This window comes from Giraffa tippelskirchi, chromosome 11 (genome assembly GCF_054371585.1).
Source record: "Giraffa tippelskirchi isolate mGirTip1 chromosome 11, T2T-mGirTip1v1.2.pri, whole genome shotgun sequence".
Lineage (NCBI taxonomy): Eukaryota > Metazoa > Chordata > Mammalia > Artiodactyla > Giraffidae > Giraffa > Giraffa tippelskirchi.
The window spans coordinates 47,539,983-47,564,338 of NC_137285.1; the positions used below are offsets into that span (position 1 = coordinate 47,539,983).

Genomic DNA, 24,356 nt, shown 5'->3' on the forward strand with positions numbered 1-24,356 from the left:
ATCCCAGCAGACTGCAGCCTCTCATTTAAAATTAATCTCAAGTCCAGGTTTTCATCTGTGCCTCAGATTGACCGGCTATAACTCAGAAGTTCCCAGGATCCCTCCTTGGGTTCAATACATTTTCTAGAGTGGCTCACAGAACTCAGAGGCACAATTTATTTACTAGACAACTGTTTATTATAAAAATATATAACTCAGGAACAGCCAGATCAAAGAGATGCTTAGGGCAAAGAATGTGGGAAAGGGTGTACCACTCTCCCCAAATCTCCAGGTGTTCATCAACACAGAAGATCTCTGAACACCCTCCTTTTTTTTTTTTTTTAATGTCAATCAGTTGAGTTGCTCTGTCGTGTCCTACTCTTTGCGACCTCATAGACTGCAGCACGCCAGGCTTCTCTGTCCTTCACTGTCTCCTGGAGCTTGCTCAAACTCATGTCCATTGAGTCGGTGATGCCATCCAGCCATCTCATCCCCTGTTGCCCCCTTTCCCTCTTTCCCTCAATCTTTCCCAGCATGAGGATCTTTTCCAATGAGTCAGCTCTTCACAGCAGGTGGCCAGAGTATTGGAGCTTTAGTTACAGCATCATTCCTTCCAATGAAAATTCAGGGTTGCTTTCCTTCAGGATTGACTGGTTTGATCTTAAAGTCCAAGGCACTCTCAAGAGTCTTTTCCAGCACCACAATTTGAGAGCATCAATTCTTTGGTGCTCAGCCTTTTTTTATGGTCCAGCTGTTACATCTGCAAATGACTACTGGAAAAACCATAGCTTTGACTAGACAGACCTTTGCCAGCAAAGTGATGTCTCTCCTTTTTAATAGGCTGTCTAGGTTTGTCATAGCTTTTCTTCTAAGGAGCAAATGTCTTTTAATTTCGTGACTGCAGTCACCATCAGCAGTGATTTTGGAGCCCAACAAAATAGTCTTTCATTGTTTCCATTTTTCTCCCCATTTATTTGGCATGAAGGGATGGGACTGGATGCCATGATCTTAGGTTTTGAATGTTGAGGGTTTTTTTGTTGTTGTTGTTTTGTAAATTTCCATACTTAAATTTTTATTATACTGTGTATCAACTGACAATGAAGATGGTAAGTTTGTGATATTACCTAAACTTGGATATCTTCTGGAGTGAGTAGAGGGATCTGCTTATAGAAGCAGATCTATCTGCTGAGAGAGAGCTAGATATACATCTCTGTCTCCCCAGATCTGTCTAAGTGCACATACTATAAACTTTGGTCATGTTAGCTCTTTTTCTAACACTGGCACCTGTGTTGTTTTATCCAGTTGGAATATTTGAAATGACTTAGGAGACATTACAGATTATATATACTCTGTCAGAGAGGGACTTGAACAAAATTTTACTAATATGTACTCATGGGAGAGACCTAGGAAAACAGTAACTCACCAAAGCAGTCAAAACTCTCTTCTTAAATACTATCTTCAACTACAGACAAAAGAGGATACTGAGGTTGTGGTTTGGGACTACTAGGTGAGGTGGACAATTCACATGGAAATGGAAAAGCAAATGTTTAGCCAGCAAATGTTTGCTGCCCATGCAAAGACAATGAAACACAGAGCAGAATTTTTAAAAACAGCCTTGGCGAGGTTCCTTCTTGCCTATGGACCCAGTTCAGACGATAGTTTCCTATGATGAAAACCCTCCTCCTGTAACAGGTCCTCTATATACATTCTTTCAGACAGTTAGGGGGAAACTTTACAGTTTCTTTCTGAGTCTTGCTTGTTTTTAGTTCAAAATAATACACGTGTCAAAGAGACATTTTAGGGTGGTAAATTTTGCTCCCCTGAAACTCATATAGGGCTTTTATTTGAAAGGAAATTATACATGCAGGGAGAGAAAGAGAAAGCTGGTATGCATCATATGAGAAGCATCCCCTAGCACAAGGCACCTATGAACCAAGTTGTTTAAAGGAAATGTGCTACTGTACCTTGAACTACCAAGATCTGTGCAAGGAGTCTCAGTTTAGGGACAGTTATCAATGTGTGGAACTTCAAATGAAGCACTTTTATAAATCCCTATATTCATAAAATAAAGCCAGGTTTATCTAACCAGTTAGGTTAGTCTTAAACCATCAGTAAAGAAATAAACCATGGGGGCTGATGTGGGGGTATCCAAGAGCAGTATCAGATTTTACACTTGTTGTTGTTGTTATTCAGTCACTCAGTTATGTCCAACTCTTTGCAACCCTATGAACTGCAGCACGCCAGGCTTATCTGTCCTTCACTATTTCCCAGGTTAGCTCTAACTCACGACCATTGAGATGGTGATGCCATCCAACCATCTTAAGCTCTGTCATCTCCTTCTCCTCCTGCCCTCAATATTTTCCAGCATTAGGGTCTTTTCTAATGAGTCTGCTCTTCCCATCAGGTGGCCAAAGTATTGGAGCTTCAGTTTCAGCATCAGTCCTTCCAGTGAATATTCAGGGTTGGTTTCCTTTAGAATTGACTGGTTTGATCTCCTTGCAGTTCAAGGGACTCTCAAGAGGTTTCTCCAACATCATTATTTAAAAGCATCTATTCTTTGTTGCTCAGTCTTCTTTATGGTCCAACTCTCACACCCATACATGTGTGTGTGTCTGTGTTAGTCGCTCAGTCGTGTCCAACTCTTTGTGACCCCATGGACTGTAGCCTGCCAGGCTCCTCCATCCATGGGATTCTCCAGGCAAGAATATTGGAGTGGATTGCCATTTCCTTCTCAAGGGCACATCCACATATAACTACTGGAAAAACTATATGGACATCTGTCGGCAAAATGATGTCTCTGCTTCTAATATACTGTCTAGTTTTGTCATGGGGGCTTCTCTGGTGGCTCAGAAGGTAAAGAATCTGCCTGCAACACAAGAGACCTGGGTTCAATCTCTGGGTCGGGAAGATCCCCGGGAGACAGGGATGCAACCTACTCCAGTATTCTTGCCTGGAGTATTCCCTGGTCAGAGGAGCCTGGCGGACTAGAGTCCATGGGGTCACAAAGAGTTGGAAATGACTGATCGACTAACATTTGCACCTTTTTTTTCAGTAGGTTTGTCATGGCTTTCCTTCCAAGGAAGAAGCATCTTTTAATTTCATGACTCCAGTCAGCATTTGCAGTGATTTTGGAGTCCAAGAAAAGAAAATATGTCACTGTTTCCACTTTCCCCCCTTCTATTTGCCATGCAGTGATGGGGCTGGATGCCAAGATCTTAGTCTTTGAATGTTGAGTTTTAAGCTAGCTTTTTCACTCTCTTCTTTTACTGTCATCGAGAGGCTCTTTAGTTCCTCTTCACTTTCTGCCACTAGAGTGGTATCATCTACATATCTGAGGTTGTTGATATTTCTCCCAGCAATCTTGATTTCAGCTTGTGCTTCATCCAGTCCAGCATTTCTCATGATGTACTCTCTATATAAGTTAAACAAATAGGTTGACAATATACTCCAGAATACTGGAGTGGGTAGCCTTTCCCTTCTCCAGGGGATCTTCCCAACCCAGGGATTGAACCCATGTCTCCCATATTGTGGGCAGATTCTTTACCAGCTGAGCTACAAGGGAAGACCTGTTTTTCATTAGGTAATATTACAACTTTGCTGACTGTCTAAATGAGAAAGTCTTCACAGTTCATTCTTTTCCACTTTTTCTTTTTTTGGCTACCCCAGATGTTGTGTGATCTTAGTTTTCTGAGGACCAGGGATCACACCCTCTGCAGTGGAAGCACAGAGTCCTAACCATTGCACTGCCAGGGTAGACCATAGCCTCACCGCTTCTTAAATGTCTTTGCTCAAAGGTCATTTACCAGTGGAACTTGTCCTGGCCATTCTTTTTAAAAGTTACAACTCTTTCTTGTTCAGTCATTTTATATTCCCATTCTCTGATATGTGTGTGTGTGTGTTTTTCTTCTAAGCACTTATCACTACATAACTTCTATAATATTTTACCAGTTTATTTTGCTCACTATACTTGTACCTCACCTATAGGTAAACTTCAAGAGATAAGAATTTTTTTTTTTCTAATCCATAAAAAGAGCCATTACCAGAGATAGATTTTACCAAGAAAACTTATCTGCATAACAGGCCAACCTTTGTTTTTTAACCATTTTCTTTCACTTTCCTGTGAATGGTCTTCTTACCCTTTGCATCCCCAGATCCCTACCCCTTTCCTTAGCTTAGGATGGTATATAAGCTTCAATTTTTTGATTGCCTTTTGAGTCTCCATGAGGCTCCCATGTGCACGCACGCACGCGTGGGTGTTTGGGTGTGTATGTGTGTGCTCGTGTCTGATTCTTTGCAACCCCAAGGACTGTAGTCCACCAGGCTCCCCTGTCCATGGATTTTCCAAGCAAGAATACTGGAATACATTGCCATTTCCTCTTCCAGGGGATCTAGCCAAACCAGGGATTGAGTCCACATTTCCTACCTTGGCAGTCGATTCTTTATCACTAAACCATCTGGGAAGGCACCCCCCCCTACATACATATGCAATTTTGTCTTTCTCTTGTTAATCCATCTTGTATCAACTTAATTTTAGACTAAAGAATCTAGAAAGGAAGACGAGAAAGTGTTTCCACCTTTTTATTTCTGAGGTAGGCTGTACCTGTTTTCACTCTTATTTCCCAAGTTCAGTAGCTAACAAAGAAGCCAGGGGGTTCTTTCTAAAATAATTCAGCTTATTTACTCAAAACTCTCCAGTAGCTCTGCATTTGGCTCAGAGTTAAAATCCAAAGCTCTTAGCAAAGGCTTGCAAGGCTCTACTTGATCTCATCCCCGATTGCCTCTCTGACCTACTTTACTGCTTTCTACAATGTTCCAGCAACATTGTCTTTCTTGCTCCTCTAGTTCAGCAAATATATTCTTCTCTTAGCGCCTTTTCACTGGCTAAATTTTCTTTCTTTGGTGTTCTGCCCTTCTCATATTTACATGGTTCACCTTTTATATGTTTTTGTTCAAATTGTCTTCTCAGTGAGGTTTTTCCCTGGCCACCTTCTTTAACATAGCTACACACCTCTCTATCTAAAGTAGCATTCCGGATTTCCCTTATCTTGCCCTACTTTTTTCTTTTTTACTATTACAAAATTTAATCACCTTTAATAGAGCCTAATTTACATATTACCCATTAATTACAATTACTGTCTCTCCCTGTCCATGAAAACATAAGTTCCATGACACCAAGGATTTTTGTTGTTTTTTGTTTTCACTGATGTATCCCAAGATGAGGCACAAAGTAGGCATTTGATAAATACAAAGGGAGTAAATCTGTTCAAGTGTTTTCATGAAAGAAATCATCTTACATACTTTTTCTTTGTTTTATATATGTATATATTTAGTGAGATATATATGGACAATAGATTATTAAATAGTAGTTACTTTAGTTCCAAAGAAAAAGAGCAATTTAAGAAGAATCTAGAATGTACTATTCACTATTATTTAACATATTTTGAAAGCTGCTCTTCTGCTCCTTTCCTGTTTGCTCTTTTCTGTCACTCTCTAACCTTGAAAGAACCTAATTATAAGAATCGCTGGGTTTCCCTGGTGGCTCAGTGGTAAAGAATCTGCCTGCCAATGCAGGAGACACGCTTCCAATCCTGTGGTCCAGGAAGCTCCCACACTCCATGGAGCTCATGTGCCCCAGCTATTGAATCTGTGCTCTAGAGCCTGGGAACCACAACTACTGAAGCCTACCCGCCCTACAGGCAGTGCTCAGCAACAAGGGAAGACCCCGCAATGAGAAGCCAGTGCACTGCATCTAGAGAGTAGTCCTACTCGCTGCAACTAGAGAAAAGCCCATGCAGCAATGAAGATCTGGCATAGCTAATATACAAATAAATAAATAAAAAGAATGCAATCACTAAATGATCCTGACTACACACCTGGCCTAACCTGCCAATTCTTTTCCTAGATACAAAGAAGAAAGAATGAAGAATTAAGTAGTTAAAAATGACTAGCTCTCTACCCCAACAGCCCCTTTAGCAATCCTGCAGACAGATCACATGAGCAAGATAAGCTATGAAGAGAGAGTCAGCCAGTCTGCACTCAAGGAAGAGTGATGCAGAACCCAAACTCCTGCTTTGATGATTCACTGAGATTCTCTCCCCTCTCCCCCACCTTTTTTTCCTTTAAAAACTTATGGCTGAGCAGAATCTTCAGAGTTGATCTCAGGATATGAGTCCATCTTTTCCCCGGATTGCTGGCTTCTCTGATTAAAGCATCTCTCCTTTCCACTGATACTTGTCTTTTGATTATTGATTTTTTGCTGAACCTGGGTTGGTAAGAGTTTGGTAACAATTTAGTTATCTAAAATATACCAGGTCCCAATATAGTTCATGATAGAAGGTGAACAATTTGCACTTCTTTCATATCCTGAGGGAATGTAATTAGAAAGGTACTTACAGCAAAGTATGGTTGGAGATAGAATCATACTGCACTTCAACTTTCCCCAAAGTACTTTGCATTTTAGTTCTTGACTTAGTAATAGAAAAGCAAATATAGCTGGGTCTTACTCCAGCACATTGCATTATAAACAGTAAAATAAGTACACAATGTAGCTACATTAATGTTTGGTAAGAAATGTACAACTTCTTTAAAGCATCATCATGTACCAAGAATATTCCGTGAGCTGCAATTCTTTGGGAATAGGTATTTATTACAATGTTTTAATATGCGTATGACACCTAATAAGGACTCTCCTTTTTAAAATCACAAGACTCTTTCACTGAAAGGGATTTTTAACGCTAAGTATATATTACCAATGAGCGCATAACAATCTGTTTCATCTTTTAAAAATGTTTTGGAAATGCTGCAGATCGCTTTTAAATGATGAGCCTTGCTTGGGTTTTCCTTGCTCAGGGGGTGCCCTGCTCAGTGCTGACTCTGATGCCTGGGGCAGCAGAGTGAGCTCATTTCCTTTGTACCAAAATTGAAAGCTGACTACCTCTTGGTTCAAGAGTGCCTTACTTCTCATCAAGCATTATGTTATCTTGCCAAGCACCACAGGAGAGTTATCTTGGGGAAATTGCTGATTGCAAGACTACACTTGGAGCTGATAAATATGCAGATGTGTAGAATATTAAATGACTTTATTAGCAATCAACATATTATGCCATTAAGTTTATCTGTATGACCAAAAACTAGCAAAAATTAGTCTAATATTTTTAAACAATTGGGGCTCAGGGCAGGCCACCCTAAAATATGACAAAGTGGAATATTGATTTTTTTTAAATTAAAGTTACTTAAAAAAAAACGTGCAAAAAACACACTCTGACCCTCTCCTCATCTCCCTGAAAACATCTCCAATACCAAGGGTACCCTCTATATACCAAAAGGTGGACAGACACTCTTATCACCAGTGATAAGGAAATTCAGGGCCTAAAAGGCTATGTAAATAAACATTGTTACTTTTTTTTTTTTTAACTAATCCCAAACTCTGTTTGGATTATTCACTAACTAAGTACTCGAAATTTAAGCTTCTATGTCCTGTCAATTCCTCACAAATGTATTGGTCCTTTGTCTATAATATATTAAGCCTGTCTGCTTTGGTTACTTCTTGTGTCCTACTTCTATGAGATCGCCATAGGTACAAATTAATGTTTTTTCTTCTGTTAATCTGTCTTATGTAAATTAAATTAGACTAGCCAAAAGAAATCAAGAGGAATTCCTCCTCAACAAAGCCAATCTAATATCTATATAAGTCTCTTTTTATTCTTTTAAATATAATGTCTATTTGGATAAAAGCTGACTAACTTTATGTCATCATAATGAAATTACCAAAGCAGTGTGTCTATACCATTATCTTCTTCTGAGTAAATATCAGTAATTTAAACTGAAAGCAATTTCATAAACTGAGCAGAAAAAGTTGGGGGCAAATTAACATTTTTCAGTTCAGTAAAACTGACAATGCAGTGCACTTCTAAATGTTAAACTTAAAGACTTGGTCTAAAGATAAGTGAAAATGATAGAAGCAGGAATCATTTCTTAATTTTATTATTGGAAATAAAATTATATTAATTTAATTTTATACCTAATATTTATACCTAATTTTAATATTTATTTCTATATTATTAAGAAATATAATTTCTAATATTTATTATACTAGGTATAATCAAACTAAGATGTCCATTTCCCATATTTTTTTTTCTGAAGTATTTGAATATCTCCAAGAGTTGTTTTCTTATTCACATGCATTTAACCTGAATTATTAAATTTTTTATATATAATTTTGGATAATTAGATGTCTTGAAAGTTTTAGAATGGGTTTTTGCCATTTGGGCTTCCCTGGTGGCTCGGATGGTAAAGAATGCAGTGCAGGAAACCCAGGTTTGATCAGAAAGATGGCCTTGAGAAGGAAATTGTTACCCACTCCAGTATTCTTGCCTAGATAATTCCATAGACAGAGGAGCCTGGCAGGCTACAGTCTATGGAGTCGCAGAGTTGGACACAACTGAGCAACTAACACTTTTACTTTTTCACTTTTTGCTATTTTACTGTCAGTAACTGTGGCTAAAAAAAGCAAAATTCATGCTTTTATTTCAGAGACTAGCGCTTATAGAATATCAATAAGAAACTGTAGAAAATATGAGCAGAAGAATGGAAAACAAATCTGAATCTCAGATATTTATGTATCTAGATTTAACTAGAGACTGAATTAACATTTTGAAGCATTAGTCATTTAACTTGGAATTACAGTCTGCTAAACATTGCCTTATGAACAATCAATGAACATAAACAGATATTCAAAAATACACTTATATGTGAATTTTGTTGCTAACTTCCTCAGACATGGCAACATATTAAATTTTATCATCTTCACAATGATTCCATTTATAAGAGCTTAAAATCAAAATTTCCACTCTAACAACAATCATCTACTTTCCTTATTTCCTCTTCCAGATGCTGCCTCCACTTTCTTGTTTTCTATCAACTGAGACCTTTATTCCCTGGTTCTTTCTTTTCATCTAATTTATCAAACTCCATTTCTATTTTGACCTTCACCTTTTTATCCATCTCCAGAGTGCTCCAATTTTTCTCTGTTGCTAATATTCTCAATTCCCTCATTGCATCATCCTTTTTTCTCACCCAATCAAGTACATCCTAAATACCCAAATGGATTTACCCTATGCCCTCTCTATTAGTCCCCCTGGCCTGCAGAATGTTACTTGGGTATAACTAACACAACTGCTAGACTGGACCCAATACACATCTATGGCCACAAACCTATAGTCTGCTTTTCACTCTACACATACATCTAGTTATGCTTTCTGATTCAATCATCTATACATTCTCTATGTTTCCTACTTAAAGTTTTCTTCACTCTCCTTAAAACCTTATCCTTTCCAGCTAACTCTTTTCTTAGATGTTGAAATCATCTTTTATTTTACAGACAGCACTCAAGTTATCTGGCATGTTCACACTCTATTAGACTCATAAAAGAAAATCGTATTTCATTTACATTCAAATATTCCCTTTTCTACCAATTTAAAGAGGAATGTTAAAAGTAATGTGACTTCATCCTTTCCCAAGTCTTCAGGGTCCTTGAGAAATAGCTTATCATACCTCTCCTATATTTTCAACCCCTCATTTTGCATGCCTCAGGCAATTTGACATAATCTTTAAAATTAAATAATTTGTTTCCTCATAATACATTCTTTCTTCACTAAAATAGTGTCAAACTTCTTAAGAGAAAAGGAGTAATTTCCTTGTAAACCAATAAAACCTGAGAGTGAATGCATCTAGTGAACTGCTGCATGTGTATGAGTTTGTCTTGAATTAAATTGGAATTAATTTTTCAACAGTGAAATAGACAGACATAGTCTCTGCTCTGAAGACATTTTCTTCACAAGTGAGAAAAACTAAATATTAATATTTACTGGAAAATATAAATTGCAGAACCAAATTTTATAGTTCAAAATGGAAATGCTATACAAATAAAATTATAGAGATAGAAGAAGCACATAACAAACATAATACTTATTTAAAATGAAGTAGAAATAGAAAAGTAGATTCAAGGACGTATAGGAGTGTTAGAGAGCATTTAACAGGAGGCTTCCTGTGTGCTGTTTTCGGTCTTGCATAAATCCTCTGTTCCTTATTAGTTCCTGAATGCAGGTGTGAGAGGGGCCGGCAAGCTGGTTCCCGGGAACAAGGAATTTATGCATCTCCTTCGTTAGCCTTTCCATACGGTGAAAAGTAACTATTTACGATCTTCTTCCTTTCTGATATGTAAAGTGATTATTTACAATCCTCTCTTTGAGTCTTCTGTCTTCCTGGATGATTTGTTAAGATTTTTGATCCCTATCTCTGCTGAAAAAGCTATCTTGTAAGACAGTATATATATATATGCCCACAATATGTTGAATAAACACTCTTGTTCCATCAGAACATTGGTCCCCGTGTCTTTCTTCATTTCTCTCTCTCTCTCTCTCTCATTCAGGCTGCTTCTATGGAGCACAGGGGTCCGCTGTGTCTACTTACTTGCCCAGGCTTTCAAGACCTCTTCGAGAGGGCGCCCTGAGCCTGCGTAGACAGTGCAAATCCTTTGTCTAGGATTTTATTGACTTTCTGTGTAAACCAGAGAATATCAGCCTCTTTCCTTCCTTCTTTCCTTTACTTTCTTATCGTCGACTCCATACCACCAGGTTCTGGTCCATTAAAGGACCCCAACATAGGAGAAGCAAATATACTAACAGCTAATTTTCTCTAGTTTCCCAATTTCATTAATTTTGCGATCCCACAATCCATTGATTCCACTACTTTTTCTGTGTCCCTACATACCTTATTTCTTATCTTTCCTTCTTTTCTAGCTTAAATTTCATGGTCAGCTATTAAAATCATTGCCTCAAACAAATCTTCAATTCTTCTGGTTATCTTATTTAATAAAACTTTTTCAGCTAAAGTACTGTTCTGATCATGTCAAAGCTTTATCCATTGCGTGTCTGCAACTGATTAGCTGAATATGACTGGAGAAAAACACAAAATCATACTGATTGTTTTTATTTTACATCAGTCATTACTAAACTGAACAGTTATAATGTCACTTCTAAATTTATGGATATTCTTCTGTTTAATTATCATAGCTTTCTTTTCCATTTAAACCTAGAAAACATCCTTCCTTTTCTTAATTCTCAGCTAATAACCTGGTTTTTGTTTTCAATGAAACAATAGAAGTGATTAAAAGAAAAACATTTTTTTAAATTTATTTATTTTTTATTGAAGGATAATTGCTTTACAGAATTTTGCTGTTTTCTGTCAAACCTCAACATGAATGATTCATGTTGAGAAAAACATTCTTGATTTCCCGTCACTGTACCTACATATCTCCTTGTGTTTTGTCTACATAATTTGTCTCTTAGTATAAATTATCTCTGCCCCTAGCAAGGGTCAATCAGCCATTTGTGTATTTTATTGTATCTCTTTTCATCAGTTCAGAAATATTGCTCCAGAAATGCTCTCTTCTCTCATATGTGGCACCAGGTTTTATCATCCTTTCCTTGAGGCTCCAAATTAGATATTCTTTCTCTCTAAAAATCACTTTCATGATGTTTCTCTACCATTTTTCTTTTTAAATTCTTGCATAAATTCTCAAAGGAGTTCCATACATTGTGACCTTTTTTTCTCGTTGTCTATTTTCTATTTGACCTTGTCCAATCAATATCTACGGTACTAAACTTCACTTACTGAAGCCAAAATGGTCAAAGCCCTCAGCTTAAGATGTTGGGAGTGGTGGTTTGGAATGTCAAAAGGGAGAAAGGCAATTTACATGGAGAAGGAAAAACAAATATTTTGCAAACAAACTTTTGCTGGGCTATGCAGAGCCAGTGGGACACAGACAGGAAGTTTGATAAACAGACTTCGCTTGGTTCCTTTTATTTATACAGGTTCCTTCTGTCCAGTGCAGGAGAGGTAAAGAGATGCAGGTTTGATCCCTGGGTCAAGAAAATCCCCTGGAGGAGGGCATGGCAACCCACTCCAGTATTCTTGCCTGGAGAATCCCATGGACAGAGGAGCCTGGCAGTCTATAGTCCACAGGGTTGCAAAGAGTCAGACATGACTGAAGTGACTTTGCATGCATGCACGCACTAAAGAAATCAGTATAGATAATGTAGGGGAGCAAATTTTTCACCTCAGAATGTCTACTCAGCATGCATAGTATTTTGAACTGAAAACAATCAAGAAGGAAAGAAAGAAACTTTGACCTTCCCCTCATCTGTCTGTGGCACTAGTGGTAAAGATACATAAGGTACACAGTGTATGATACATAAGAGACACAGGTTCTATCCCTGCGTTGGGAAGATCCCCTGGAGAAGGAAATGGCAATCAATTCCAGTATTCTTGCCTGGGAAATCCCTTGGATACAGTAGTCTGATGGGCTATGGCCCATAGGGTTGCAAAGAGTCGGACACCACTGAAGCGACTTAGGATGGACTCATCTGCCTGGCTATGCAAAAAGGTGAAATTTCTTTCAGTCTTTGCAATTTCTAAGCAGATTGCCTCTGATGTGCATCTCGTTTTTCTTCCATGCTTAATCAATAGTAAAACTTTTTTCTTCTGCTTTTATGGAGAGGTTTTCTGGTTCGGGAGGAGATTTTATTTTTAATTCTATTTCCTCAAGAATTCTGGTGATGAGGAGGGAATACCTGATAATTCCTGAACTGAGTTTAGGAATTTAGGAGGAGTTTAAAGTCTGTGGCCTTTCAACAGTCCATAAAAAGTCTCCCTCCTATTTGCCTGCTCTTTTGAAATACTAGTTTGATAGACCACCTTTTCTAAACTCAAGGTTTTACTATAAAATAAGCATGGATGATACAGGTTTTAAAATTTCATAGAATCACCATATGGTTGGAAAATATGGGAAGCCAGGAATGCTACCTATAGATCTTTGTCTTACAAAGTTTATATTTCAGTCCCGTGGGAAATGAGTAGATGAGAATCCAGTCTTTCAGTTGTCTAAGGCTGCTTCCTTTGATTTAGATGAATTAATGTATTTTTGGAATTTCTTAGGCAAGTCTCATTCCAAGCAAATGAAATACTGGCATATATCATCTAAGAAGAAAATGAAAAAAGATTTGGGCAACTATATGAAAAAGACAAAGAAAACTGGAAGAACTATGAAGATGAATGTGTTTGGAAGGAATATTTTCTCATTACCTTTTTTTGAATTATTGTAGTTGAACTAATAATAATATCAACACAAGACAAAGTAGCAAGAGAAAAAGGAAACAAATTTTAATTCATGTGCATGGTCTCATAGAAATAGGATCAGAAAAGTAGCAAATTTTATACATTTTAGACAAAAAAAAATACATTTATGAGAAATCAACAGGTAGGGGAAAAATGTTTACCACCCAAAATGTCTCTTTGGGATGAAGATTATTTCTAGCTGAAAACAGTCAAGGCCCAAAAGACTAAGGAAGAAACTCTGAACTTCCACCTAATTTAGTCCACAAGAATGCAGACAGAGGACCTATTCCAGCAAGGCAGCTTTCACCATTGATAACTGTAGTATGAACTATGTGTTGTAGACATGAAGGAACCTAGCAAAATCTGTTAAATTCTTCTCTGTGTCCCACTGTCTCTGCATGACCCAGCAAACATTTGTTCACAAAGTATTTGTTTTTCCATTCCATGTAAAATACCTTTTCACCTATAAGACTTCTAGAACTAATACCAAAAAAAGGTGTCATTTTCATCACAGGGGATTGGAATGCAAAAGTAGGAAATCAAGAAATATGTGGAGTAACAGAGAAGTTTGGCCTTGAGAACAAAATGAACAGGGCAAAAGCTCACAGAGTTTTGCCAAGAGAATGCACTGGTCATAGCAAACACCCTCTTCCAACAACACAAGAGATGACTCTACACATGGATATCACTGGATGGTCAATACTTAAATCAGATTGATTATATTCTTTGCAGCTGAAGATGGAGAAGCTCTATACAGTCAGCAAAAATGAATCCTGGAGCTGACTGTGGCTCAGATCATCAGCTCTTTATAGCAAAATTCAGGCTTTAACAGAATAAAGTAAGGAAAACCACTCCACCATTCAGGTATGACCTAAATCAAATCCCTTTTGATTATATAGTGGAGGTGATAAATAGATTTAAGGATTTAGCTCTGGTAGACAGAGTGCCTGAAGAACGATGGATGAAGGTTTGTAATATTATACAGGAGTTGGTGACCAACACCACGCCCCCCAAAAGAAATGCAAGAAGGCAAAGTGGCTGTCTAACGAGGGCTTACAGATAACTAGACAAGAAAGTGAAAGGCAAAGGAGAAAGGGAAAGACATACACATCTAAACACAGACTTCCAGAGAAGAGCAAGAAGAGAAAAGAAACCCTTCTTGAGTGGACAATGCAAAGAAATAGAGGAAAACAATAGAATGGGAAAGAACAGAGAGTTTTTCAAGAAAATTGGAGATACCGAGGGAACATTTCATGCAAAGATAGGCAAAGTAAATGACAGAAATGACAAGGACGCAAAAGAAGCAGAAGAGATTAAGAAGAGGCAGCAAGAATACACAGAAGACTATACAAAAAAGATCTTAATGGCCTGTATAACCATGATGATGTGGTCTCTCATCTGGAGTCAGACATCCTGGAGTGTGAAGTCAAGTGGGCCTTAGGAAGCATCACTATTAACAAAGCTAGTGGAGGTGATGGAATTCCAGTTGAGCTATTTCAAATCCTAACAGATGATGCTGTGAAGGTGCTGCACTCAATATGCCAGCAAATTTGGAAAACTCAGCAGTGGCCACAGGACTGGAAAAGGTCAGTTTTCATTCCAATCCCAAAGGAAAGCAATGCCAAATAATGTTCAAACTACCATATAATTGCACTTATTTCACATACTAGCAACATAATGCACAAAATCCTTCAAGCTAGGCTTTAGCAGTATGTGAACTGAGAAATTCCGGATGCATATGCTGGATTCAGAAAAGGCAGAGGAATCAGAGATCAAATTGCCCACATCCACTGGGTCAAAAAGCGAGGGAATTCCAGAAAAACATCTACTTCTGCTTCATTGACCACACTAAAGCCTTTGACTATGTGGACTAGATCACAACAAACAGTAGAAAATTCTTAAAGAGATGGGAATACCAGATCACATTATCACCTCCTGAGAAATCTATATGCAGGATAAGAAGCAACTGTCAGAACCAGACAATGGGCTGGTTCAAAATTTGAAATGGAGTACATCAAAGCTGTATGTTATCACCCCTGTTTATCTAATTTCTATGAGAATACATGATGTGAAATGCAAGGCTGGATGAATCACAAGTTGGAATCACAACTGCTGGAGAAATATCAACAACCACAGATATCCAGATGATACTACTCTAATGGCAGACAGTGTAGAGGAACTAAAGAACCTCCTGATAAAGATGAAAGAGAAGAGTGAAAAAGCTGGCTTACAACTCAACATTCAAAAAAAAACACTTAATATCATGGCATCCAGTCCCATCACTTCATGGCAAATAGAAGGGGAAAATGGGGAAACATTGACAGATTTTATTTTCTTGGTCTCCAAAATCATTGCAGATGGTGATTGCAGCTATGAAATTAAAAGACGCTTGCTCCTTGGAAGAAAAGCTATGACCAACCTAGACAGTGTATGAAAGAGCAGAGACATCACTTTGCCATCAAAGGTCTGTATAGGCTAAGCAATGGTTTTTCCATTAGTCATGGATGTGAAAGTTGGGCCATAAAGAAGACTGAGCACCAATGAATTAATGCTTTTGAATTGTGGTGTTGGAGAAGACTCTTGAGAGTTCCTTGGAGAGCATAGAAATCAAACCAGTCAATCCTAAAGGAAATCAACCTTAAATATTCATTGGAAGGACTGATGCTGAGGCTGAAGCTCCAATACTTTGGCCAGCTGATGAGAAGACCAATTCACTGGAAAAGACCCTCATGTTGGGAAAGATTGAGGGAAGTAGGAGAACCGGGCGACAGAGGATGAGATGGTTGGATGGCATCACAGATTCAATGCACCTGAGTTTGAGCAAACTCCAGGATATACTGAAGGACTGTGAAATCTGGTGTGCTGCAATTCATGGGGTCACACAGAGTTGGACATGACTTAGTGACTGAACAACAACACTTTGAAGTACTGAACCACCACCCCTGACATCCTCTTAAGTTTAGGGCTTCACTCATTTGGGGGACTTGTACAGTTTTCCTGGGTCTCTCCCATTTATCAGTACAGTTCAGTTCAGTCATTCAATCGTGCCTGAATCTTTGTGATCCCATGGACTGCAGCACGCCAGGTTTCCCTGTCCATCATCAATTCCTGGAGCTTACTCAAACTCATGCCCATTGAGTCAGTGATGCCTTCCAACTATCTCATCCTCTGTCGTCCCATTCTTCTCCTGCCTTCAATTTTCCCCAGCATCAGAATCTTTTCCAATAAGTCAGTTCTTCACATCAGGTGGCCAAAGTAGTGGAGTTTCAGCTTCAGCATCAGTCCTTCCAATGAATATTCAGGACTGATTTCCTTCAGGATGGACTGGTTGGATCTCCTTGAAGTCCAAGGGACTCTCAAGAGTCTTTTCCAACACCACAGTTCAAAAGCATCAATTCTTTGGCACTCTGCTTTCTTTATAGTCCAACTCTCACATCCGTACACGACTACTGGAAAAACCATAGTTTTGACTAGATGGACCTTTGTTGGCAAAGTACTGTCTCTGCTTTTTAATATGCTGTGTAGGTTGGTCATAGCTTTTCTTCCAAGGAGTAAGCATCTTTTAATTTCATAGCTGCAGTCACCATCTGCGGTGATTTTGGAGCCCCTCAAAATAAAATCTATCACTGTTTCCAATGTTTCCCCATCTATTTGCCATGAAGTGATGGGACCAGATGCCATGATCTTATTTTTTCTGAATGTTGAGTTTTAAGGCAACTTTTTCACTCTTCTCTTTCACTTACATCAAGAGGCTCTTTAGTTCTTCTTCACTTTCTCCATAAGGATGGTGTCATCTGCATATCTGAAGTTATTGATATTTTTCCTGGCGATCTTGATTCCAGCTAGTGCTTCATCCAGCCTGGCATTTTGCATGATGTACTCTGCATATAAATTAAATAAGCAGGGTGACAATATGCAGCCTTGACATACTCCTTCCCCAATTTGGTGCCAGTCTGTTGTTCCATGTACAGTTTAACTGTTGCTTCTTGATCTGGATACATATGTCTCAGGAGGCAGGTCAGGTCTGGTATTCCCATCTCTTTAAAAATTTTCCACAGTCTGTTGTGATCCACACAGTCAAAGGCTTTGGCATAGTCAATAAAGCAGAAGTAGATGTTTTTCTGGAATTTTCTTGCTTTTTCAGTGATCCAATGGATGTTGGCAATTTGATCTCTGGTTCCTCTGCCTTTTCTAAATTCAGTTTGAACATCTGGAAGTTTAGGGTTCATGCACTGTTGAAGCCTGGCTTGGAGAATTTTGAGCATTACTTTGCTAGCATGTGAGATGAGTGCAATTGGGTGGTAGTTTGAACCTTCTTTGGCATTGCCTTTATTTGGGATTGGAATGAAAATTGACCTTTTCCAGTCCTGTGGCCATTGCTGAGTTTTCCAAATTTCCTGGCATATTGAGTGCAGCCCTTTCACAGCATCAGCTATTAGGATTTGAAATAGCTCAACTGGAATTCCATCATCTCCACTAGCTTGTTCATAGTGATGCTCATAGTGATTCTCCCATATAAACATGCTATTATACATTTGTTTGATTTTCTTCTGCTAAAATATCTCATGTCACTTTAATTCTTAGACTAGCCAGAAGAACCTAGAAGTGTATAAGTAAATTTCTCCCTCCTCAACAACAGGACAAAGAAACTCGGCTTAATTAATTAATTAGCTCAGTTAGTGCAGAATCTAAACAGAGTTTGGCCCTGGGATATTAAAGAAGTAACATGATTTGTTTACACATACAGTATTCTTGGCCCCAAATTCCCAATTTTGACATAAGTGTGCCCTGCTACTTCCAGAGGCAGGAAGTGTACCTTTCACATGAGACATTTATTTCCTGCTTCCAGGAAGACAAAGAAGTCATCGTGTCCCTCTGTTGCCAAAAGGTTAACCTCTATACACTAGTATCGAATTGAATCTTGTAGTCAGAGTTTTGAGGGAAGTAGAAAAGAAGAGCTTTATTGGTTTGCCAGGTGAAGGAGGACACAGTAAACCCCTGGCACCAAAATTATGTGTCCTAAGTTGGGAGAAACTGGTGTGGGGTTATTACAGCCATGGTTTAAGAGTGGGGTTGCTGATAAGATCAGGGTGTAGGACAGGCCAGAGCTGCTTTAATACCCTCTCAGCTAGTCTCCTAATCGCCTAATCTTGATGAGTCTCTCTGGCTCCTTTAATCTCGCCTCAGGTGGTTTCTCGATTACTCCTCCCTTGTCTCTTCATCCCCTCCCTTCCCCTGTTGCTCTTTGAATCTGCCCTGTGGGACTCAGGAAAGCTGAAGACTGTTCCCTACAAGTAAGTAATGGGGGAGAGAAATGCTTCCATGCTCAGAAGCCCCACAGGGTCCTGTTTGGTTTCATGTGTTATGTTAGTTGTTCCTTATGTGGACAAAGAATGTTGCCTATCATTCCAGTAAAGAACAAATACACCCATCACTTCATGGCATGGCTGCGGTTCATGGGGTTGCAACGAGTCGGACATGACTGAGCAACTGAACTGAACTGAACTGAATACCCACCATAAGATATCAGCCACTGCAGCTGCCCCCAGACAGTGTACCCTGAGGGGAATTCAGGATGGAGGAAAACAGAAAACATTCTGTGCTTCCTATAATTGTCTTAGTTAGATAAGGCACAACTCTAAGGAATAATTTCAGTAAGCCCAGATTCTTGCATATTCCCACCTGGTAGACCCTGATGCTGGGAAAGATTAAGGGCAAGAGGGCAACAGAGGATCAGATGGTTGGATGGCATAACTGAATCAATGGACATGAACTTGGGCAAAATGCAGGAGATAGTGAAGGACAGGGAAGCCTGGTATGCTGCAGTCCATAGGGCCACCAAGAGTAGGACACAACTCAGAGACTAAACAATACTCTAAAACCATTAACTCAACAGGCCTGTTTTTGTGATTAGCCCTAATCTTTTGATATTCAACTACATGCTTCCCCCCCTTCCCCTGCCTTGGCCCAGCAAAAACTCCTATATATCCTGGCCTCTCCCTTAACTCTTCTAGGCATTCTTCAAAGCTATCTGAGAGGCTGTGTCCCCACCTATAGTCCTTAGTAAGATCTCTGAGTAAAACTTGTAACTTCTAGGTTGTGCATTTTCCTTCAGTAGACACTCAAGTAACTTTTAAAATAATTAATATGCCATTGAAGCATATTTGGAGATGGCCTTCCCTGGGCACCTTTTCTTTCATAGAATTCTCCTCATTCTTTTCTTTTGCTGCCCCCTCTGTTTCTCTTGTGTCTCTTCATCTCCCCCTGACTCAAACTGACTCAGGGGTTGGGATGCGATGACTGAGAGGGGATGTGATGGATAGTTTCTTTAGTTAATAAATTTCCTTCACAAAAGAACAAAGGTACAACTTCTTTAACCATTAACACATTATATCTGTCCTGTTTGAGGATGTAGGTTTGCCTGTCTTGTGGTCTAGTCCTGTGACCACTTCATGTCTTCAGTCAGATTCACCTTTATGAGTACCTTCTTTTCCACACATTATGTAGCTAGGAAAACAGACATGATCAAGAGACCTGACTTGAAAATAATTGAGAACTTGCATAAAAGACTGTGCTTCCATATGGACAATCTGAAAAAGGCAGACACAAAAGGTGTTAAGCAGATAAATGTTAAGCGGATAAATGTTAAGTGGATAAATATATATATGAAGGAGAATCAGCCCTTCCTATTTGGTGCCAGTAAAGCTGAAACTATTGAGAAAATACCCACAACTCCTGGATAATTGGTGTGCCTTTCTCAGCAGTTGATATTATTCTTGTAAGGCTTATTTTCCCTGTGACTCTAGAAATATTCAGCACTGCATGTTATTGGTTTAAAGCTCCATGGCTGGAGGCATTCACTGGTACTGCATGGACTTTGCTCCTTAGATGGAGTAAGCACATCAGAGTCAATAAAGGGTATGGTGGGCAAGGGAAGCCAACTATCTGCCTCTCCCCACAACCATGAAAAGTCTGAGGGCAGCAGAGACCTAAAAGGGGTTGACAATGGCGATACTGAAGCCTTATACTAAACGTCTGCTGAGAGAAGCTACAGTGGTGTACCCAAAAGAGAGGTGAAGTCCCCAAATGATTTAATCAGTAGTTTGTTGAGATTTTCTCAGAAATTACTGGCATGGATCCAAGGGCAGGTCAAAATTGCTCTTGATTCAGGTTTATCTTGGCTCTCTTACTAGATATCAAAGCCCACATTTAGGGAAAATGTGATAGGAAGGCAAGGAGAGACTATTACTCAAATTTTAGCAGCAACCACTCAGTTGGGCACAATGTAGATCTAGCCGAAGAAGCAAAAAGATTAAAGACAGCGGAGTTGGCTTCTCCATTAGAGTTTTTTATGGAAGAGAATAACCCAACTGGTCAGCCTCTGAAGGGAACTCCACAGACACTCCATCCACTCTACAGAAATAGGTCTGCACAAGCAGATCAAGTTGACAGCTGTTATTAGAGATGCATTTCGTGGTTCTGGATTTTAAATGAATATACAGACTATACGTACTAATGATAAATATATATTTGGCATCTGTCATGCAACAAAGCAATTTTTTTTTAATGGAGGATTTTTTACTCCTGTAGGTACTAAAAATATCTCATAGAAAAGTGACAGCTGATTTGGTAGAGACTTAACAACTGCCTACTCAGGTAGCAGTGATTCATTTTGTTGACAGAGCTGCTAAAGTTGCTATTAAAATATGGCAAATTCAAAAGTTAGAATCTCCCTTTTGATACAGTAAGAAATGCTTATTCATTTAAAAAATACATGCTAAAAAAAAAGTAGATGGATTATAAAAGGGACTGGCTAAAAATAATTTGACTAGAGTATGGGAATTACTTAACAAAATAATCCCTGTACCAAAGTTTCCAATTGCTTGATCTGTGCTGTGTGCCATCAATAGAATCATATGAATAAAACAGGGATTTTAGAGGCACTGAGTGAAGTCGCTCAGTCGTGTCCAACTCTGTGACCCCATGGACTGTAGCCTACCAGGCTCCTCCGTCTGTAGGATTCCCCAGGCAAGAATACTGGAGTGGGTTGCCATTTCCTTCTCCAGGAGATCTTCCCCACCCAGGGATTGAACCCGGGTCCCCCGCATTGCAGGCAGATGCTTAACCATCTGAGCCACTAGGGAAGTCAATTCGTTATAGGCTACTTCCAATATAAGCACAGGATGTTCTTCCCGACTTCATCAAAAACCAGGTGGCACCTGGGTTTCATAAAACCAATATTGTAAAAGGTTAAGAGATTTTGTCTAGTTATGGTGTGTATCATAAATAAAATCTTTCTTTTGTCAAAAGAAAACAATTTTCAGGTGATGATAAAGACTCATAATAAACATAATTTCTACTTGTGGGTTATTAGCACATTTAAATCAGACAGAGGAAGTAATTTTATTTTTATCAAGTAATTATGCAAATATTTACAAATTTCTAAAGTCTTTAGTGCCCTAGAAAATACAGTGAATAAATCAAACTGTATAAAACTCATTAGCTAAGATTCTGAAATCTGCTATGTCAAGATGGTCTTCAGCATTACCACTAGCCTTGTCAAAAATTAGAGTGATTCTTACCAGTAAACACAGAATCATTTTCCTTAAATTTATGCATGTATTAAGCCTATAAATTTAGGCCTGAGACCATATTGTATATATGATTTTATTGAATTCTGTCATAATTATGTCCAATACTTAACAAGGTTTCTTTCCTTAGAAACCTTGAGACATAAAGTCATAATGATCTAGAAGGACTTGGAAGAAATCAGCCATTGCTACTGACCAAATTTTGTGTACATAGAAATGTTATATAGGAAAGACAAGACAAGCTGTCATCATACTGGGAGAGACCTCTTCATATTGTTCATATTGTTGCTATTTACGTGAAAAACAAACAAAAAACAAGATGGAGTCATGCTTCCCATGGGGAGCTACCTTCTTAAGATGACTAGACTATAGTTCCACAAAAGAAACTTAAGTTTTCCAGAGGTACTAATATTGGTACTGAATGTAGCTGAATGTAGGTATTCTAGCAAACTTATTAGTGTTCTCATAGATGTATTGCTGTTCTATTCAGAGTTGTTTCATTATCTCTTTAAGAACCACATTTTACTAGAAAATAAACATATCATTTATTACATTTACTTTTGCTTTCTGCACTCCTAGAAATAGTTCCCATAATCTCATTCCCAATGCTCCAAATTGTACTTATAGCATCAACAGGGTCTGGATTTTTAAGTTAAACTATCTGACTATTGTTAGAGTAAAATTGGATTATCTTCCTTAGTAACTCTTGATAATAAGAAAGTAAAGGTAACTAATATGCATCCAGGTACTCAAGTTCTAAATTTGACACAAAAATGTTTTGTTCACTGGTATACTAAAGGATGAAGTAACAAAAAAGAAAACCTTAATAACAGACAAACAGAAGTTTGGCACTTATATAGAGATTCACTTCCCTGGTTGCTCAGACAGTGAAGAATCCATCTGCAATGCAGGATAATCCCTGGGTTGGGGAAGGAAATGGCAACCCACTCCAGTATTCTTGCCTGGGAAATCCCATGGACAGAGAAGCCTGGTTGGCTATAAGCTATTGGGTCACAAAAGTGTTGGATGTGACTTAGCAACTAAAAGACAACAGAACAAAGGTGAATGCCTGTTAGTCACAGAGATTTTATGTGAGCTGCCTATTATAACTGTATTACTACCGATTTAGATCCAGTGCAGAAAAAAAAAAAAAAAGTGACCCATGGGGTGTTTGTATTCAAAAGCAAAGCCATATACATTAAAAACTGGACTTTCAATCTGTACCTTTCAGTGAGTGCCTCATAATAAGACTTTGATCCTAGATAATGGCTACAAGTGTATTTCACATCTGGAAAAAATCATGGGAAGATAGAACAATAACTAATTGGCCTAAACTGTTGTATAAACGTTATGGTGTTTCTGTGATTGACGAATTCAGGAGAAATATACTGGGCCTTAAAAGCAAAACTCTTAATTAAAATTTTAGATTATCAGGCTTCAGTGCTAAGCTATTATTTAGGCTTAGATTGGGTAAGACTTTATAAGGAACTACCAGTTATTCATTTGAGCTACTAATTCATTTGAAAATGCAAGTATAAAGACATCGCAAATATTTGTAAAATTAATATATGACTAAAAAAGAAACTTTTGTGTATTGATAATTAAGAATTTGATTTAACCATTTACTATTTGTATAATATGGTTAAAGATTATTGCTTCAGACAAACACTGTATGGATTTTGTGAAATTTAATAAATTTGTTATTTGATCAGAATCTGACAATTACTTTATGTTGTATTTTACTACAGACTTGCCCATTATTTAGAGTGTGACAACTTGTCTAGAGAAAGGTGAATACAGCAATGGAGTTAGAAATTTGTGGTGTCACTGTATTGCAGTACTAAAGGGAGGGCTGCAATGGCAAATACAAACTGGAAAAGAAAAAAAAAAAAGAAGAAACAATTCTCTCTGTTGACAATAAGGGAAGAGACTTCCATTTTCTCCTTTTTCTTGAAACATTTATTTTAGAAAACTTATCATTCAAAATCTTATGTTCCTTTAACATGTATGTAAATGGTTTTAACTGCTAAACAAGCGTCTTACCAAATTTATGGCCCACAAGAGTCTAACTCAAGGATCTGGGAATTACTTAGTCCTTAAAATGTAATCATCAAGGAAGACAGCAGCCCTGGGAATTTAGGAGATGTGCTCTAAGTTGCAAACTACCACATGTCATAAAGATATGAGAACTTATTTTTCCTTTGGATAATAAAGAAGGCCATCCCAATTACCAAGTAAATTTAGGATGAACTACATGTGAAAGACGAGCCATTAAGTCCTCTTGGTGAGGACTATGTATTGTTTATCTTGGGAACATTTATGTGATGACTGTATCTATCTGATTATATAAAAAAGTGAGATTTCTTTCTGTCTTTGCAATTTCTTAGTGGATTTCCTGTGATGGGCATCACATTCTGTTTTCACATTTATTCAATAGTAAAACTGTTTTCTTTTCTTCTATCTTTGAGGAGAGGTTTCCTGGGTAGGGAGGAGGTTTTGCTTTTAATTATTTATCCCCAAATAGTGTCTTTTTTTGTTTGTTTGTTTACCTCAACGGATAAAAAATGCCAAAAAGGCAGAGTCTATATATGCCTAGTACTTATTAGATAG

The 24,356-nt window shown here is 38.2% G+C and overlaps 2 long non-coding RNA genes across 2 annotated transcripts; one reads left to right on the forward strand and one right to left on the reverse strand.

Moving 5' to 3' along the window:
- Positions 1 to 306: 306 nt before the first annotated feature.
- Positions 307 to 22,721, reverse strand: LOC145527357 (uncharacterized). Its single transcript, XR_014069710.1, has 3 exons — positions 22,615 to 22,721; positions 3,170 to 3,391; positions 307 to 2,637 (listed from the first exon to the last, which is right to left on the reverse strand). It is a non-coding gene; the product is annotated as an uncharacterized LOC145527357 (long non-coding RNA).
- Positions 308 to 5,367, forward strand: LOC145527360 (uncharacterized). The gene is made up of 2 exons (XR_014069713.1): positions 308 to 2,624; positions 3,838 to 5,367. It is a non-coding gene; the product is annotated as an uncharacterized LOC145527360 (long non-coding RNA).
- Positions 22,722 to 24,356: the final 1,635 nt, after the last annotated feature.